This window comes from Uranotaenia lowii, chromosome 2, assembly GCF_029784155.1.
Source record: "Uranotaenia lowii strain MFRU-FL chromosome 2, ASM2978415v1, whole genome shotgun sequence".
Classification (NCBI taxonomy): Eukaryota; Metazoa; Arthropoda; class Insecta; order Diptera; family Culicidae; genus Uranotaenia; species Uranotaenia lowii.
The window spans coordinates 96,512,521-96,530,625 of NC_073692.1; the positions used below are offsets into that span (position 1 = coordinate 96,512,521).

General features: G+C 35.5%; 1 protein-coding gene across 6 annotated transcripts in view; it reads right to left on the reverse strand.

Moving 5' to 3' along the window:
* The window catches only part of LOC129745835 (vasorin), a 596,253-nt gene that overhangs the window by 211,054 nt on the left and 367,094 nt on the right, over positions 1-18,105 (reverse strand). The window lies entirely within an intron of this gene.

The window sequence follows — 18,105 nt, forward strand, 5'->3', positions numbered from 1 at the left end:
TTATTACGTTCTAAGGTCGTATAACGTTTTGTTGGGGAACGATTTTGGCAACCATCCGAAACCAATAACATGTTGTTGTATCCCGAATAGATTATGCGATGACTCGTGTCAGGAACCGGCGGCTTTGGTAAATGAAAAGCTACCATTCAATGAGTGTTGTATTTTTTATTCCATTTGGAAAAGAAGAAAAAGTGGTAGGAGATCATGCAGGGAAATGTTTAAACGGGTTGTCAAACAATGATTCGTTGAAAGCTGTATGTTATACAAATTCCATATAACTGACAAAATCGAACAAAACTAAAAGTTGATAAATTTAGAGTCCAGTTTCTGGGTTCACTGTTTTTTTTTTAAATTGGGAAATTACCTATCAAACCATTTTCGATCATGAGACATTTGGATTACAAGTTTCAGTAATCAAACAACTGATTCAACTAAAAAATTCTTATATGGCTTGAGACATCACTCATATAAGCCTGTTTAATAAATTCAATGATAATTGGTTATTGTAAATGCAAATTTTTAAGAAATAAATTATTTTTCCAGGAAAGGTTAGGTTGGTGAAAGGTGAAAAAGTCGATATAAACTAGATGATTTTATTCAGTTTAAGAATAGGAATAAGGTTTTCAAATAAAATGACTTAACTTAGACTAACTTATCTTTTTCAGCTTTATCGGTAAGAATATTTGGTTAATATGACGATTAAACTAAGGTTATCAGATTGCCCGGTTTTATCCGGGTTTGCCCGGATATTCAATGCAAAATTTTGAAAAAGTCCGGTTCGGTCCGGTTGCTCAAATATCATTGAAAAAGGCCTGGATTTTACTTGGATTTATTCAATTATCCTGGATATTGCCCGAATTTCTGGTCGACAATTTTTAAATCAAATATCCGGTTTTGATACGTGCTATATTAATTCTTGCAACCTTTGATTGAACCGTTTATTATTGAGGTTAGGAAGATTCGACCCCTTTTTTTTGCTATTATCTTTTGGAAAAAAATGAGCGACTCTTACAGTTTCTAGCAGTTTGTAATTAAGAAGAAACGCTGCAAAAATGATAACGCTAAGTGGTCTCATACATGAAGTTTAATTTCGGGGCACGAAAACATTGAACTTTTAACAGTCATAGGACTCTTGGTCTTTCAATCAAGGAAACTAGGAGAATCGGGGAACCTTAACCCTTGTCCCAAATTAAATAAAATTGATAGGTAAGGGACCATATTTAAATGATTTTTTGCCATATTGCTTCTCAAATAACAGTTTATGTTATTGCTAATGACATAAAACTATGCAGAAGAAAATTCAAAAATTTGTTTATGCAGAAAAATTCTTAAATATAACGCTCTCCTGGCCAAAATATTTAGTATTTTAGTTTGCGCAGCTGATTGAAACTGTTAATAATCAGTTGTTCATTTTATCCCTTTGTGTTATGGAAAATAATTTTACAGTTATATTCGGTTAAATCTGCTTGAGATAATAGTAACATAAATCATTAATCCGTTCAATAAGAAGAATGACCATGGTGATTAAAATCCTCTCTAAAAGAAGTAATTAGAATAAGAATTAGAATTAAATAAGTCCCTTTCTATCAAATTATGATTTAAAAGGCGTATTATATGATGATAAAAACTTGGTTGCTAAAAGATGTTGGTGTGTGGCTTTTCCAACTATTTCCAAAAATGATTTATTTTTTTAACATAGTCTTCCGTCTAACGACATAACTTGATAATTCCTAAAATTCACTCGATCACTTTGCAATGTTCAGAAGAGTTGTTGATCAGTTGGTTTATGAGAAGGTTTTAGAAAAATGATTGAATTTTTTAAAAATAATAGTAGATTTATTTAAATCCTACATCGAGAAAAATGCATTGCAAAAACTAATCTCAATTTCCCAATGAATGCCGTCTCAGAATTTGATGAAATTTTTTTCTGAGCCGGGTAACTATAAGGCTTTAAAGTCGCTTTTTCATTGCAACTTGTACATATTGAAGGGAAAACAGATTTTCTAACAAAAAAGTTCACATGATTTTGTTTGAAAATCATGAAATTTATTTTTTCAGGGTACATTTCTTACCTTTAATCAAAAAATTGCTTCGTTGTATTGTATGTATTGATTTTGAAAAAAAGAGCTTCGATTGTTATTATTGATGGTAAAAGTAAGTAGAAATCCTGCACTGAAAAAAAAATGCAAACTAAAAGCAATAATTTTCCCACCACCAAAAAATGGCCATTTTTTTAATCGACTTTTGGTTTTTGATTTGCATTTTTTTCAGTGTAGGATTTCCACTTATTTTTACCATCAATTATAACAATCGAAGCTCGTATTTCTTCGAAATCAGTACAATCAATTCAAAGAAGAAGTTTTGAATTAAAGGTTAGAAATCTACACTGAAAAACTAATTAACATGACTTGAGCATAATGATGAAAAAATATGTTAATACTGAGATGGCATTATTGAGAAATTGAGTTTTAGTTTTTGAAATGCATTTTTCTCAGTGTAAGATTTAAAGAAAAATCCAAATTTTTTTTTTCTAAAAATCGAATCATTTTTCCAAAACTCTCTCATGAACCTTATTTGTGTTGGAATTGTTATTTTTGAGCTAAAAATGTTTATGAAATTTTTGCCTGAAAAGATTGGACCTTTTCAAATGTTAGTCTGGCTAATTTTTGGGAATACAAAGTATGCGAGATTGCTTTACTAGGTAAGATCTTTATGCCCACAAAGTTTTATTGCATTCTGAGAGGTGGCGATTTGACGTGAAATCCGACAACGCGGACCAAGGCAACCGTTCTCCAGAACTAATGTTATAATATTTGAGCTAATGTTTTATTTATTTATCAAACACCATCTGTGCTAAGGAGTTAATGGTATTCGCATATTAACAATTTCCAACCACTTTAAAATGTATAAAAAGTGTTAAAACCGTGAATAAGTTTATTATTTTCCCTTCTACATGAAAAAAATCTATGAAAATATACTTTCCTATAGTGAAAATGTTCAGAAAACTTATTGGACACAGTTTCAGACGCCTTTCAAGCTTGGGAACCGAGATATAGTGCCCTTTAAAATCCCTAATTCCCCATTTTTTTGCAAACCTTACAGAGAAACACTGATTAGGACTAAAGTATTTTGAACAAAAATAGACCTATCTTTTGTGATTTTTATCCTAGGAATCGTATGCACGCCGTTTGATCTACCACGCTAATCGGAAAATAGAGTTCTGGCAAATTTTACCCTCAATTCTTCTATATTTTTCTACAAATTATGAAAAATTACTTTTTTCTCGAAACTTGAAAATTTTAAACCAAATTGGAATTATTTTCAAGGAATAGAATGAAAGCTTTAAGAGTCACCGCACGCTTCCGAAACTGGAGTTATTACTGTTTTACCCTCAATTTCCCTTATATGTTCAATAAATTCAAAAAAAGCATGATCAGACTTAAAAATTTATAACCAAATGATATTGATATTGTGTGATTTGTTCCAAGGAATCGAATGAAGGCAATTCGAGCCACCGCAAGCGTCTGAATCCCTCAATTTCCCAACATTTTTAATATAGTTTAGTAAAAGCTTGTTCGGACTGTAAAATTTAGGAACAAATAAGACCTATCTAGTGTATATTATTCCGAGGAATCAAAATAAGGCTATTGAGGCAATCGCCTTTTCTTATCCGTGAATGGACCTATGGCTGTTTTATACTTGGTTCCCCTGCAGTTTTCCATTATTTAAAAAAATGCATGTTCGGATTTGAAAATTTAAAATGAAATGAGACTTCTCTTGTGTAATTTTTTCTGAAGAATCGAATGAATGCTATTTGAACCACCGCACGTTTCTAAAAATGGAGTTATCGCTAAACTATATGAAAAATGTTGGGGAATTGAGGGTAAAAACAGCCAAAACTCCAATTTTCGATGCAAGCGGTGGCTCAAACAGCCTTCATTCGATTTTTCGGGAAAAAATCACACAAGACAGGATTGCTTTTGTTTAAAATTTTTTAGTTTAAATCAGTGTTTTTCTAGATTGTTTTCAAAAAATTGAGGAAATTGGGGGTCAAAAAGGGACTATTTATTTTAATTTTTATTTTCCGGATATTTTCTCTGAATAAAGGTATATTCTCGTAGATTTTTTTCCTGTAGGAGGAATATATTGAATTTCTACGCTGTTTATACATTTTTCCCCCATTGTGCACTGGAGACAGATAATTTTAATTTGTTGACATAACAAGGTGGATATTAGAGATAGTGTGCGAAACTTATTTAGCATCTTTAAACTATATTTTTCTGAATAGCATCTGTTTCCATATAAAAGCATGGAGGCAACAATAGAAAATATTTGTTATGAAACTCCTAAGTAAGAGGTGCTCATGGTGAATTTCATCCCCAAATCATCTTAATTTTTTTTATTATACTTAATTTGCACTCGATTTCCATTCGGGCCAAAAAAAATTGGAAAAGTCTGTGAATTGACATCTCTAGAATCTCTCAACACACTAATTGGCTTAAACAAAGGCTTATTAAATTGGAAATTCAATAATATTTTTGATTTTTCTTTTAATTTTTTTAAAAGGCTTGAACAAATATCAATTTCTTCTTTTGCCATTCCCTCCACCCTACCCTCCCTCCCTTTGAAATTTCTAAAAAAACCAAAGGGGGGGAATAAATAAAGTAAGAAGTGTTTTATGTAAATCTCAAAAAAAAAAAATTAAATATCCATATTATCCGATTATAAGACCCTAAAATAAAATGTGGAACATGAGAGTTATTTCATTTTATGTACTTTTGAGATTATTGGATTTTTCGATGAAAAAAATTCTTGAATTATAGATTTCGTGCAATGATATTGTATGAAATTTTGTTGCAAAAAAACTTTCGTGCAATTTATTCCAACTTATTTGTTATTCGCATTATTTTTTATTATCATCACCTCTCGCGATGTTCCAACTCCGAATGACAAAAGAAAGATTTGAAATTTGTTTTGGTCTCATAGAAGTTCTAGTGAGTTATGCAAATTTAACAAGTTTAGGAAGGTACCTCTAAAGTTATGATCCATTTGAAAGTTATCTGGAGATATACTTTAGTGAACTGTGTCGATTTGGGTTATTCTTGAATTTTTTTTGGTTGAAAACTCATCCATGATTAAAAACTCATGCAGTATTTAAGAAACGTTTACATGAATAAATTTGAACTTTTATGTTTGTATGGTTTTTGTGCCAATTTCTAAATTCTCCAAAGGAAATTTTCCGCTAAACAACTTTGTCGAAGACAATAACTTGGTATCTTATCAGGCAAAAACAGTTATTAGCTGTTTAACTGTTTAACTATGTCTTTTCGCATTGAAAACATCACTTCCTCAAATCGTCCAATACTATAGCAGGGAATGATTTTTTATTTAATCTATTCATATAATTCTTTGTAAAGCTCAAATTAAAAAAAAATACAGAAATTGTTTTTGTCAGGATCTAAGATTTTTTTTCTCAGACTTAGGTGCTGAGCCATAAGGAATCTCAATTCGCTTCTTAAGTAGGCTCACCAGACGTGATATTTTGGTAGGACAAGTCCTACTTTTTGACTCTTCATCATACCGTCCTACCTTGGACCCGAAATGTCATTCTTTTTCGACATGTGGTTAGTCCATAGACTAGTTCGTTTTATTCTACTATAGCACACCTACTAGTAAATCATGGTCATGATCATTTTTTTTTGTTTCGATGCCGTAAAAAACTTTACCCAGTATGACGGATTGGCTGATGGATATCACCTACAAATTTTAAATTGCTTTTAATATTCTATACCAACACTGCACTATGGGACAGCCCCATAAAATGAGGCGGCAAAAAGTATAATTTTACTATTTATGAACTTTTTTGAAGATGAGTGAGTTGTTTACATTCGAAACCCAATATAAACTATTTTTGGCTTTGGTTTTACATGTGTGCTCAGAAAGGACAATAAAATTGGAACATTTGCTCGTAAAAATGCATAGTGTAGTTTTGAAACAATACTTGTTTTATTAAACTTATTTCGGAAACGCGTGAATATTTTTAAGTTCAGTGTTGTCAAAAAATATTTGAGAGATTAAAGCAAAACCACTCAGGGTATTTTTGTTCATGGTTATTCAGTTTTGTTTGAAGAATTAGAGAGTAGGTACACGCAAAAAATGCAGTATTAAAATTTTTATAATTTTTGGGAGACAAGTAGTTTTTAAAAAATCTCAGTTATTTCTACAGATATCAAAATTCTATCGTAGCTTTTGGTCACAATGAAGGATGCACATATATGCAGCAATTTTTTCTTTCATTCGAATTTTTAGACCCTCAGCTATGTTTCAAAGACAAAAAAAGTTTTGGGAAACGTTAGGCTTTTTTTCTTAGAGACCCAGATGTTTAAACCTTTTGAGTAAATTATGAAATTACTCATTTTTTACACTTATTTGTGAAAAGTGTAAAAATTAAAAATATTTCGAAAAAAAGTTTAGAAAATAATCTTTTTAACGATGTATTGAGAATTGATGTAGCATTTAATTTAAATCAAAAAAATTGATTTGAATATCATTGGATCAAAAGTATGTTTTTTTTTAATTTTATAAGTCTGATGTCTATGAAACGATAAGTGCTTATGATAATGACCTGAAAAATTGAGAATATCTCAGTTAAGTATAAAGCTACAAACTGGTATTTTTGCCGCCTCAAACCCCATAGTGCGGTTGCGTGAATTGTATTGAAAAACGCCCGGATTTTGTCCGGATTGCTTCAGTTTATTTGCCAAAAAAAAATAATAATGTGTTGTTTATTTTTTTATGTTGGCAGCCAATAAAAAATTCTTTAAACAAGTTTTATAAAAATAATGATAAAAAGTTTTTTGGAAGCCTAAAATACGAATAAATAACTACAGATGAAAAAAAAATTCTTCTCATTTTTTTTTTCTTGATTTGTGTTGAGTATCTCCTGGGTTTTGAAAAAAATTGCCCTGATATTTCCCGGATTTTTGATCGACATTTTGGAATTAAATGCTCGGATTTTGACAGGTTTTTAGATAAAATAGCCCGGGTTTGTCCGGCTCGAGTACGTGCTGAAAAAAATCAGGGAACCTTACCTTAATGCATTTCTTAGTAAGGTTGAAGTAGGGAAGTGAGCTTTTATTTAAAAAAAAATGTTGTCCCGTTAATCGTGAATACGAAAGTTCGTCTTAAAAAATTATTTTATACTTACCATGAAATCTTTGGAAAGAGTAAAGTTCCAATGATTACATGGATCTTACAATAACGTTCTTTCGTTTTAATTTTTCTTTCCAAGAGCGAGGAATGGCATTGCAAAATCCATGCTCGATGATCAGGAATAGGGAGCAAAGAAATTCAAAATTAATTTGTTCTCAAATTTTAAATTTCTATGTTAAATTACTTCAGGAGCACACTACTTTCTATCATTTTTGCCAACGTAAAAATTGATAAATCATGGTAACGTACTGTTGTCCACCTTGCTTCCTCCCTTGTGTTCCAGTTGTCGCCCAATACTGCACAGTGGGCCCGGCCTAGTAAAGATGCGTAGTAAATGTATTTTTATTTTATTTTATTTATATTTTTCAATATGTTACAAAATCAGGCGATCTACTTGTATTTTTTTTAATAAAAGACGTCCCAATTTTTGCTTGTTTAGTTTAATGAGGAAAGTAAAATTCGTAAAGATTTGAGAACTAAAGTATTTTGCTTGTCATTGTTTTTGGTCATCTTTGAGCTAAACCATCTCAGCGATTATAATAAATCAAACGAATGTTACCTTTAAAAACTATACTCCACATGCCTTGAAATATTTTTGGCAACAGCCGTTGCAATAACTAACCACCTCATAAATCGCTGTGGCGGCAAGTCTGAAGTTTGGAAACTAGAATTTAAATCTAGCCGTTAGCTGTTCCTACTAAGATCGTTCACATAAACACTGAAAACATAGTAGAAGCAAAAACAAAATTCGTAAGTCCTCGCCTCATTACAACCGAAAAGAAAAGAACGATAAATCATCTCAAAGGCAGGGCAGTTGTGGCTCGAAACTCGAAAGTGTGCATTCGCCAGCTAGCCACTGGCAAATTCTTCAGTCGGCAGCCAGCAGGTGGACGGATTTACGAGCTGCATGTTGCAATATTTCAAATTGATTTTCCCAAGCGACAGACAGAAACTATTTAGGTGCTTTTGTTCGGTTTTTATTTTTTTTGTTTTTACATCGTTGCTGGTGGCTTTTCAAGTTAAATGCAAGTGATGCTGGGCTTGTTATTTCTTGATGATTGGACTTGAGGACGCCACCGCAATTCGAGAAAAATAGCTATGGCGGACGCTCTAAAAACCTTGATAGAGTTTTGGAAGCTCCAAAACTCGAATTTACAGATTTTTTTTGCTGTGAAATCTACCCAAAAATAAGTTATGAGGTGTATTAATATGTTTGGATTTCAAAACCTATGCAGAGCTACTTTATATATTACAACAGAAGTATTTCGTTTTTCGTCAAAAAAAAATGCGAATATTTATCTTTTTTCAATAAAATGATTTGTTATCATAACACTTCGGTACATTAAAAAAAACTTTGGCTAGACTTATTTAACTCACTTTCAAAAATCAGAATCATCAACGAATTCCAGTAAAAACACGACTCATAACAAAATCTACGAACGTTAAACAACCAAAACCTTCAACCGAAGAACGCCTGGGTGAGAAAATCTATCAATCACACACTTTCGCAGCAAATAAACCAGTTCTGAGTTTTGCAAAAAAAAAAACGATCAAATAAAATAAGAATACCCACCAGAAATAACCGCAAAACAGGCTTCTTATTTGAACTAGATACATTCAAAGACGAAACGACGATGATGCTGAGGTCACAAACAACACTCAGAAGAGGTGAAAATAGAAACAATAATAGAGCCACGAAAAAAAGATTGAAAGTGTTCCCTAATTGGGGCACGACCAGAAGTCGTGACTGGGCCTCTTTGGGTCCAAGTAGTAACTTTACAGGTATCTGAGAGCCAAAGTCAGGCAACACCTGACTTAGTATGACCCCTAAAGAGAGCTGCAGTTAGACCTATTTATTCTATTTTGTTTGAACTGGAGCCGAGTCATTCGGTAGTTCAACATGTTGCAGGTCGTTAGGTGACAGATTTTTCTTTCCAAATAAAGGTAGGTAGTAAACAGTTCAAAAGATGGCATGCCGCTCCTTAAGACGTTGAGCACTTTTTTTAATAGAACCCTCAAGACGAATTGTTGGGTAAGAAGAACAATTTAGTGACAAGTTTTTTTTTTAAACATTTCAAAACTAAAATCTTCGTAGTTTATCTTAAGGTTAAGGATAATTCTGAATTTGAAAATTAATCCTGCTGATCTCTAAATTATTTCAATTCAGACTAATCTCCTTCACAATTCACTGCACATAAGCCGGCTCATTCATAAAACACGTTATTTATAAAAGACAAACGATCCCGGTTGTTGGCTCTTGGCCTAATCCGGCATGAATTTGTTGTTGTCGGTCCGAACTCGAGCTCTGGACTAGCTTTCATTCTTTTGAATAAAACACCCTCCCCGAAAAATGAAAGTAAAACCGTTTATCTTGCTTGGAAAATCGCCAGCAACAGCAATTTCGGGATCGCTCCCCCTATTTTTATTTCACCCTCTGCTCTAAAGGGACAGTACATTGATGTTTCTGGTGGGGAAATTTTTGGGGTTCACTGCATAAGTTTGGACATTGCCATTTGGTGAAAGAACTCCTTCAAGACAAAGAATTTTCCTTTTTTGATTTGGTTTTTATTCTCGCCAAAAGATAACACATAAATGGGCAGTTAAGATTGACCACCCGAGAAAATTTTAGTAAAAATTGATAAAACGAAATATGTGTTGCTTGTTTCTTTGTAACTAATCTCTGCATTAAGGATACTGATAAATTAAAAACAAGAAACAAGAACGAAAAAAAACAGTAAAGACTGATGAACTTTAATTTGATAACATTTGTTTAAAACTTTATCGTATGATTCTGCACTTCGAAGCCGAAATCCTCCAATCTAAGCCGATCGGGTAAAAATGAGCGAAATCGCATATTCCAATCATTATACTCATCATTCCAATAAACTTAAGAATTGAAATTTTCGGAAAACCAGCATGTTGTTTGAATTATTATCACATAAACGATAAAAAAAACTTAAATTTGATTTACCGTCTATTGGACCCTCACATATTTCTACATTCAGATGACAGTAAAAAGGCTTATGCAAAATTTCGATAACGGCCCATATACATTTTGTAGATTGGCCCTAAATATCGACCTGAAAAAGCTTAATCGGGCTCTATTTAAAGGTGTCTCGATGAGCTGAAAGTAGATATGTGTCGAATACAGCCCAAAAACCGTTAAACCGAATATTCGGCCCACCGAATAGTTGAGCTAAGTTCAAACTAACACAATAACAGACACGTCAAATATTTCAAAAAGTTTTGAATAATTTATTAAATACACTTACTTTTGGAAATTTTTGGATATTTTATACATAATCCAAAATTAGTTGATAAAGCTACACAATTATCAAAAAATTTTAGTTTCTGTAAACCTTTTAGGTAATTACTGTAGATCTTACAGAAGAATGCTGACAAGTATCGCTTAGTATACTTTGGTTATCATTTTTTTTTCAGATTTTCCTGATATACCTATCCAGGTTTGCCCATAAATCCAATAAAGAATTCGAGATAAGTCAACTCTGACCGGGATGCCCGGATATTGTTTAAAATTTCGCGGATTCTGTCCGGTTTTATTCATATTATTTAAATGAAATATAAAGACAACATTTCTCATTGTAGTTTTTTATATTATAATTGAAAAGACAATTTAAACGATGCACATAAATTTTTGTATAGTACTTAAATACGATTTTAACACAGCTGCTGTGAATCAATGAAAACTTTAACTTTCAAGTAGTTGTCTTTCTGATTTCTCTCGTACGTTTAGAATAAGACCGTGTGGATACGTGTGGCAGAAAGTTTGGTTTGCTTGAGGTTAAAGATCATCGATGTTTTAGGAACTCCAGGAACGATCCATCTAAAGGTCCCGGTCCAGACCACATACCTCCGACGGGTTTAAAACATTGCGCTGCATCACTAGCTAGTGCCCTCATTTGCTGTCTTTTCAATCGTTCACTAAGAGAAAGAGTATTTCCAAGCGTATGGTGATTTGCGGTCGTTACTCCAATCTACAAATCGGGAATTTGTGTTTGGGGAGCGGCTAGTGCGTCTGTTTTGAAACCTCTTCAAGTGATACAAAATAAAGCTATCAAAAACTTATTCGGTCATCACCGTAGAACATCGACGCAGTTCATTCACACTCATCATCACCTTCTCACCCTGGAGAATGTGTACGGTTATGCTGCATGTCTACACATTCATCAAATTCAACATGGATTGGTCCACACAAACACGGTTCTAAGCAGAAGTTCGGACAGGCATCAACACATGACCCGTGGGCGAAATCATCTTTCAACGGCAAGGATAAATACTACTACATTTGGTCAAAACTCGGCGCTGAGAAAAGCTATCAACATGTACAACCAATTGGAAGAAGATCTCAAACTCCTTAGTTACAATGTGTTCAAAAAGCAGTTAAAACAAAAGTTATTAGTCCAACAATCATGATCTCTCTCATATTAAGTTACCTTGTCAATTATGAAATTTTTCCATTCATCAAGAATTGATGTTTTTATAAAAAATGTGAAATTTGAATTTACCATAGAAATCAAACAAATTTGTAAAACAAAACTGGTCAGTCTCTAAGAGCCTTGGCTCAAAGACAAATAAAGATACAAATACAAAAAATACAATACAAATGCATGCGTTGAAAGCTACCGACCAATTTTGCTTCTGAGTACGATCTCCAAAATTTTTGAAGATCTTATACATGGACGACTGTACGTAGCTGCAAAACCTTTAATGTCCGATATTCAGCACGGTTTCGTTAGAAAAAGATCAACTGTCACCAATTTAATTTTTTACGTGAGCTCGTTAAGCAACAATCTTGAGAAAGGCCGTCAAGTTGATTCTATTGACATCGACCTTGCGAAGGCGTTTGACCGTGTTCCACGCACGATACTTAAAGCGATGGGTCAACTTGACTTTTCAACCTGGTTGTTCAGGTGGATTTCTTCGTACCTTCCACGTCACCACGCTTACGCGAAACTAAAAAATACATGCTCGTAGAAATTTGCCACACCGTCAGGAGTTCCTCAGGGAAGTCACCTGGGACCGCTACCTTTCATCATTTTCGTGAATGACCTGTATGCCACGCTTCAATCTGATACGCGATATTGCTAGACTTGATAGCTGGTTTCACTTTAACGGAATGCAGGCTAACGGTAAAAAATGTAAGGTTCTCAATTTTTCTCATGCACGTCTTGTTATCAATTTTGAAAACCGATTGCAAACTCGAAACATGACACTGCTGATCTCTTAATTTGATGGGCAGTACCCGCCTGCTTCTGGAAGAACTACACGGTGCATGGTGAGTGCGTTCCGAGATGATCATATCATTTACCTGAGCTATGGCAACACACACGAGCTTGGAACAGCTGTTATAGTGTTATCGGGTGGTGGTAGATTGCCCCACGAATATGCTGGTTGAGGATCATGAGCTGGTTCTTCAACATCAGTATACGCCCGCTGCCTAAAACGTGTGACGTAGCAATGACGAGGAGAGCTAATCGTAAACACCCACATACACCAGTCTATTGGTGGACTGAGGAAATCGCGAATTTGCGTGCCAGCTGCCTTTGCGCTAGGCGAAACATGTAGAGAGTACGAACTCAATCGGAGAGAGACGAGCGTGGGCCGCTTTTAGAAATTTCGAAAAGAAACCTCTGCAAAGCAATAAAAGGAAAGGAAAAGGCATGTTTCAGGAAACTTCTCTTAATACCAATGACTGACCATGGGGTGATGCCTACAGGATAGTCATGGCAAAAAAACAAAAGAGGTAGCGCACCACCTGAAATGTGTTCCAAAAAACTTAGGGAAATAACGAGAGAGATGTTCTCTCAACATAATATCAAATTGCAGCAGTCCCGTACGACGGGGATACGAGCGAGGAGGAGTTGATACCGTTGGTAGAATTGCGCGACATCGCCAAATCCCTTCAGCTGGATAAGACTCCCGGTCCAGATGGTATCTCGAACATTGCAGTTAAGGCCGCGATTATGGAATTTCCAGAGGATTGGAAACGGCAAATGCTGGTTCTGCTGCCCAAACAAGGGAAGCCATTGGGGAACCCATCGACATACAGGCCAATATGCCTACTGTATACGTTTGGAAAGGTTCTGGAAAAGGTGATCTTGAATCGTATCCAGCGGTACACCGAGGGCAAAGGCGGATTGTCCAACAATCAATTCGGCTTTCGAAAACGGCGATGCACAGTTGACGCCATTCGAACGGTCATCGAAACGGCTGATAAAGCCAGACTCAAGAAGAGAAGAGGGGTTCGTTTTTTGTGCGGTGGTAACACCAGTGGTAACACTGGACGTGCGCAACGCCTTCAATAGTGTTAACAGGGCAGCGATTGTCTTCGCTTATAAAAATGAGGATACCGAAACATCTCTGCAAATTAGTGGAAGCTATTTCCAGAACCGTAAGCTACAATACATGACGAGCGAACGATTTCAGAAAATGGATGTTATAGCAGGAGTACCGCCAGGGTCGATACTTGACCCGATCCTGTGGAATATTACGTACGATGAAGAGCTGACATTGAGTCTGCCAGAGGGAGTAAAGTTGGTTGGTTTTGCGGACGACGTCGTGCTACTAGCGACAGGTTACTTAACAGAAATCATCCAGCTAAGAGCTTCAGAGGTTGTCGAAGCGTTAGAGAGCTGGATGCACTCCAAGAGTTTGCAGTTGGCTCACAACAAAACCGAGATGGTCCTGATATCAAACCTGATTTCACCGAAAACAGGCAGGATTACAGTTGGATCAGCTTAAATATTTGGATGGTGTGTCAATCATTGCCGACCGGCTCAGCATTACAAACCACGTTGAGTATGAGTGCAAGAAGGTGTCAACGATAATGGTGAACATCTCGGAGATCAGGAGTTGTCAGCGGTGGATAGATTCGAGTGTGGTTTCGTCAATCCTTCGGTATGGACTGGCGCCCTGCAAATCTGGTCTTAACATCCTGTGTAACCAGCAGAAGCTGAACGGTGTACAAAGGCGAATAAATTAGCGAGTCATCAGTGCATACCGCACCGTATCGTCGGAGGCTGCATGCATTGTAGCGAGAGTCATAACCATCTCGGTTTTGTTGGTGGACGACTCCTATTGCTACGAAAATAGAGGTACGCAAAACGTGAGAACACAAGCCAGAGATAGCTCCATGCCCAAATGGCAGCAGCTGTGGGACAGCTCAGAAAGAGGAAGGTGAGCGCATCGTTATGAAGGAGTGGATGGAGAGGAGTCCAACTCCGCAGAGGAGTTGGAGGCTGACTTGCAATCGACTTAGGATAACGTTAAATAACTTTACTAAGCTTAAAAAGTCCGAAGCTATAAAATGAACTACGCTAAACAACCAGCGACGTGAAGATGACTTCGGCCGGTCAGGATAATATTTGATTTAAATATGAACTTCTATGCGAGAGTCATGAGTAGCGCATATGCGTGAATTAGACCCCCTTCCGGTTTGGAAAATGGTCTGCGGCCCAAGGTGGAGTTTGTTTAGTTTATGATATACGGATGAGTGAGTATATAACGAGTTGACCCATTTGTACTATGGACCCAGATGAGTTCTGGGGAGACTGGCACTCGCCGTGCCTTGGTACCGATTCATTAAATTCCTTCTTCGAATTTACCAGCTGGGTAACCAAAAAAACTCTCTTGTGTATGAGGTAATAATGAAAATTGTGACGATTTAAGTTTTATGTTGACTTTTGGTAATGGCTGTATTCCTTGATTGAAACCGCATCTAAAACGCTTTATTTTAGTGAGATATGTTGACTATAAAAACTTATCAAGCAGTGAATAGAAGCGTATTTTCAAGGTTTGAATAGTTATCGTAGATTTGACTGTAAAAAGTAATTTTTCTTCCTCCACCAATGCTTAGAAACCAAGTGTTCATAACTACCTGAAAAAGGGGAGAATGAGAACATTGCTTTGGGCATTGTGGAAACGACAAAAAATCATATCGTACCTTAGGAGCATCATTTACTGAAGGTAAGTCTCTTGAAAACATCATTTTATCTTGATTTACATTGACAAGGAAGTCTATTGATAGATAAAGCGATATATAAAGCGATAGATAAAGATAAAGCGCATTATCAAATGTTATATGGAAACATTGACAACGATTCGGAAGCCTCAAGCTAATCATCGGAGTGGAACTGTCGATCGGAAACTGCAAAGGCTCGAGGGGATGTTCAAGCCAAATTTAAATTTGTTTTTGGCGACAAATTCGTACAAAAATTCATGATTTGGAAGGACATTTGAAGCTGTGGCAAAAAAAAACGAATGTTTTCGTTACAAATAATATAATGACGTTGGAACTAGGGGGAAGTCGTCTATGACCGGACATCGCCTATGGCCGAAAAACATAGATTTTTCGAAAAAAACATATCCTAATAATGTTTTGACACCATGAAAATAAAGTAAATAGTAGCCTGATATGGTGTTAGAAATATAGTAATCCAATCTGAAAAGGTAAACCAATGATAGGCATCTAAAGCTTTCGCCTAGTAGTACGAAGAGGATCGCCTTAACTTTGCTTTTGTAATGTGGTAATTTTTTTCTGCTTGTAAAATTTGAACTGCACATGAACGACATCGTTGATTGGTTATCTTTCGACTACAGTAGATATAAGATAACAAAACATAAGTTCAAACGAAATATTAGCAAAATTTAAAAAAAAATCGATTTGTCAATGACCGGACACCAAATTGTTGTCTATGACCGGACAAGAAAATATTCAAAATTATAGATGATTTCAACTTGAAACTTTCATTTTTTCATCTCTATAGCACCTTCAAATGGTTAGCAGAAGATAAGGATTCAATAACGAAACTATTTTGGTCCTCTGAGAAACTTTAGATTTTGCTGTCCGGTCATAGACAAATTTTTCTCTAGTTTTTTCGAAACAAACGTTTCATTCTGGTTTGTCAAAAAACTTTTATGACTGGCTTCATAGAAAATTCAGTATTGGAAAACGCATACTCACAAGACCTGGACAAGTGATTTCAGACATTTTGCTACGTTTTTGTGCCATTGGTGACAACTTTGGTGAAGTAATCCGTTGTTCCCGGCCATAGACAACACTTTTGGAAATGAGCGAAAACTAACATGAAATGATTTCTCTTACTACATGAATATGTTGTAAATTAATTTTTTTTTCAAATATATTTAAGTGACCATAATATTGATTCTCTTCAAATCAAAAGAGGAACCAATTTTTACAAAAATCTATTTTTGAAGTAAATGTTTAAAAACCTTAAGTGTCCGGTAGTAGACAACTTCCCCCTATACCATAAAGTGTTTCTAAATTTTGCGGATCATTCGATCCCACGACCATCTCCCGTAATGTTTAGGCCAGATTTGGCAAGCTGTCATTACAGCAAAGTCGTTCAAGAATGGTTTGCTAGAGAAAGGGGTTCATTTCATTCCGAAAAACCTTAACCTACCCAACTGCCCTCAGTAACGCCCTATTGAGAAATACTGGGCAATCATGGAGAGGAGAATCAAGGCCAAGGGAAAGGTTAGAAAGGTTAGGTTAGGGAAAGACATAGATCAGATGAAGAACTGGTGATTTTTGTTCCGATTCTATCTGATGTAAGCTTTTTTAGAACTGTTCACTAAAAATGAGAAAATCAGAAGTTTTCCTGTATATTTCTTGGAATTGAAATTTAATGTAAAAACTGTTTTCTTACACTTTTTATATATCATTCGTTCTAGCTTTTTTTTTTATAAATTTCTAATAATTGAGAAAAATTGTTTAGTCCGTTAGACACATACAGGAAATTTTAACAGTGTGATCTGATTTTGTAAGAAAAGGCTAACGATAATTTTTTTTATATATGAACTCTGAATACGAATAAAATTAGATTAGCTAGTTTTGCTATCAAAGTGATAAACATCGTAAAACCAATGCAGTGATTTTCAACAAATTTCAAACGCATAATTCCTGAACGCTCTTCTGTTCCAGTCCAAAAAAAGAGCTCACTTTCGCCTATTTATGCTCCTTTAATTCGAGTGCTCTCTTCAACAGCACAAGCATGCAAAACGATTTAGGCAACAACAAAACGAATGAAGGGCGCCCAGCCAAACGGCCAGTCTTTCAGAATGAATGAGTTTGGGAAAATGAACGGGAAAAATTTTCTCCGGCCATCTGCTTATTCAAACACTCATGGAAATGCGAGCTCCCAAACGAAAGCTTCTGGGGCCAGTAAGTTGGTTGCCCTCCGGGGGTCCTAGAGGATGCGCTTAAGCCAAACCTACAATGGACCGACCGAGTTCAGCCATCGCAAACAGAAAGGAATCCTTCAAGTGTTTTGCCGTTGGCCAATTCTTTTTTCCTCTGAATCATTTGTATCTTTCTGCCCGTTCTGTCCATTGCAACCGGTTTGGAGCAGTTTTTTTATTCTCAAACGGAAGGACGCTTTTGGCAGTTGTTGAATGCAGCCAGCCAGCCAGCCAGCCAGCAGCGGTCAATTCGCTTATTTGCCAATGTTGACTTCATAAAAGGGAAGTTCGCCATTTTTCTTTTGCTTCGCTCGACCAGCTATAGAATATAACCGAATGAATAAACTTGGCTGGTTTTTTGGTGCACTTTTAATTTTTATGTGGATGATTCCGCCATTTGCGCACTCAATGGGACTTCACGAGAGAGTTTCGGTCAATAGCTGGAGAACGATGCTCGGTTGGAGCTTCAAGAGGCAATTAACCGGATGGAGTGACCAATTTGGTCTGTTATCGACGTTATCTTTACTGGAATGATACGGAAAAATTAAACAAAAAACTCGATCACTAGCAACTTTTGTCGGGAGTGTAGACCCTCCGGTTAAGCATTCTGGAGAAATATTTATGACCATACAAAGGGGCGTTAGTTTGGTAACATTTTGAATGGAAAAACTG